Genomic DNA, 2961 nt, shown 5'->3' on the forward strand with positions numbered 1-2961 from the left:
ATTGCGTTTTACGTAACTGGTGGTTTTCTATTGCGTTTTACGCAACTGGGTTTTAAATTTTTTTTTTAAATATAGCAATAGTATACTCGTTTTAAAGATAAAAAAACGCTTGTTTTTTTGATGCAATTTTTATAAAAAAAATAATGTCGTATGAAAGAGTTATTAACGTTTAAAAAATGGGGGGGAATTGGAGGAGAGAGAAACTATTGGCTTGGATTGACTAGAATGCCATTGAACAAACTCACGCGCCTCTTTTCTTCCTTTCAATTTCCCTGATTTAATCTTAGCCCTTGATTAACTTAATGGATGGTCAAGATCACTTCCTATCCTTCCTAGTCAAATAAACTTTCTATTGTATCTCCACCCATTATTATTATTATCATCCCGGGAGATTTGCTATAACTTACGATATCAAAAAAATTATTGTACTTTGAGTACAATATTGTTTTTATATATACTTCGATAATTATTTATTTAAAAGCAACTAAGTCAAACATAATTATATATTTTTTATCTTCACCCAGACGAACCGAACGAACCGAATCAATACTGTCCGAACAAAATCGGGCCCAGTACCAATGTTCGCTTTTATGGTTTTCTCATCGTTTCTACTAATGACATAACAAACCGAACCGATTTCAACCAAATAAAATGTGTCTTATCCAAACTGATACCAATGTTCATTTTTATACATACTTTCGATCGATATATTTCGTTCACTTGCTATACTGAACGTGGATGATAATATAACAAACTAAACCGATATTTTTTAGCCGATACTTTTTCCGGTAAGTGGTCATCATAAATCACGATCACCAACTTTTTCGGCCGTCAATTTACCAAAAATCATCCAATGAATTCTACAGAATAGAGGCAGATCGAGATAACCAAATCGACAAAAACACACAAAATAAAATCAATCTCATTAACATATTATTATAATTCACGGCTGCTTATTTTGCGTATAAATATAATCAAGATGAGCAACTAGTGTTCTTCTCATCAAACACTCTTCTTCTTCTTCATCTCTGCAATTTAATTCCACATAAGCTTTATTTATCTCTTCATCCTTCAATAGTTAAAAAAAATCAATAATTAAGCGATTACAATTAATTTATCAAATAGAAATAATAATAAAATACCGAGTGATGAGTTTCAACCGGAGTGATGGTACCAACGGAGGGTGGAACACGTGCGACGGCGTACGATAAGGAAGAAAGGAGGAGAAGGGCTATTGTGCACAGGGTGGTAAGTTTAATGGGTTTAGACATGTTTTGATGGTGGAAAAGGTGGAGTGGTGTTGAGTACGGGTTTATAGAGGTAAAGGAGAGTGATGGTAAGGGGCAGATTGGTAATTTAAGAAATAAAAAATCTGGAAAAGAGATAAGTAATCAGTAGGATGAGTTGAGTTGGTGAGAAACCCTAGAAAGATGCTTAGCCCCTCGTCGTCTTTTGGTTTTCTCATTAAAGTGTGGTGATGCGTTTCTTTTCATTGATTTATGGGGAGAGCTTAATTGATGTTATTGAAGTCAAACTTGGTATTTAAGACGGTTATTAATGTTAATTATTGAATTTCTATATCTTTATTATTGAATTTCTATCTTACTAATGAGTTTCTATTTTTTTTTTCTGCAAACGATTCTAGCCAAGCTGGTTGATGCATTGGAAATGATTGGGAAGGACTTAGGTTCGACTCTTGATTCCACCCAAGTTTTCTACTACAGTGCATTTACTACAGAGGGTCGGCTCTTGTGAAGGGTGCAACTCTTGTCATGTGGCAGGAGGCTGAAAATTTTCTCGGGGACAGCGTAACGCCCATCTCGGCCAGGCGTGGGCCCGGTTAAGACAACATAGTCCTGGTAATGAGTGGTGGCGGGCCTGCGTCTTGCAGGTGTGAATTAGCCGTCTGTTGTGAAGTTCACCTGTCAAAATAATAATAATAATAATGAGTTTTTATTTTTAAACGTGTTTGAAAATTGGGACGGTCTTGTTTGAGAAAAGAAAACAAGAGAAAGTGTAACCATGTAAAGTTAGGGGTGTGAATTTCTGACACGGCCTGAAAACACGACACGAATCTAACACAAAATTCGTGGGTTTAGGTTTAGCCTAAACGGGTTCGGGTTAGTTTTAGGTTGAACCCGCGAACCCGTTTAGGATAACGGGTCGGGTTCGGGTCAACCTGGTCAGGTTGGCGAGTTGACCCGTTTAACACATTTATACTATATATATATATATATATATATATATATATATATATATATATATATATATATATATAGGTAGAGGATCCTGTAAAAAGTGCCCAAAGTGTGAGAAGTGTAAGAAGTGTATTATAACACTATATATAATACTTTATAACACCATATAAACACCGTATAACAATATGTAACAACATATAATACCATATAACACTATGTTACACTATATATCATTATATAACAAATATAACACTATACATCTATCATAGACATGCTATCAGACAACCTATAGTGTTATATTTGTTATATAATGATATATAGTGTTACATAGTGTTATATGGTATTATATGGTGTTACATATTGTTATACGGTGTTTATATGGTGTTATATAGTATTATATATAGTGTTATAATACACTTCTTACACTTCTCACACTTTGGGCACTTTTTACACTATCCTTACCCTATATATATATATATATATATATATATATATATATATATATAGGGCTTGGCTATATAAGAAACTCTATCTTTTTAAGAAAACTATGCAAACCCATTGTCATCCATTGATTAGCTTTTATCTAACTTGATCAATGGCTTTCATCATTTTGGTAAGAATTAGATTAAAAGAAATCTTATAATACACATTAATGATGCTGGAAGGGCATTTTCGGTAGAAGAAAAACACTTTTTGGCATTGGAAATGACAAAACCCACTAGTATCATCATCTCTCTCCTCTTTCTTCTAGTCAAATCTTTCA

General features: G+C 33.6%; 1 long non-coding RNA gene across 1 annotated transcript; it reads right to left on the reverse strand.

Moving 5' to 3' along the window:
- Window positions 1–802: 802 nt before the first annotated feature.
- LOC110929437 lies at window positions 803–1282 on the reverse strand. Its single transcript, XR_002587089.2, has 2 exons — window positions 1143–1282; window positions 803–1028 (listed from the first exon to the last, which is right to left on the reverse strand). It is a non-coding gene; the product is annotated as an uncharacterized LOC110929437 (long non-coding RNA).
- Window positions 1283–2961: the final 1679 nt, after the last annotated feature.

This window comes from Helianthus annuus, chromosome 3 (genome assembly GCF_002127325.2).
Source record: "Helianthus annuus cultivar XRQ/B chromosome 3, HanXRQr2.0-SUNRISE, whole genome shotgun sequence".
NCBI lineage: Eukaryota > Viridiplantae > Streptophyta > Magnoliopsida > Asterales > Asteraceae > Helianthus > Helianthus annuus.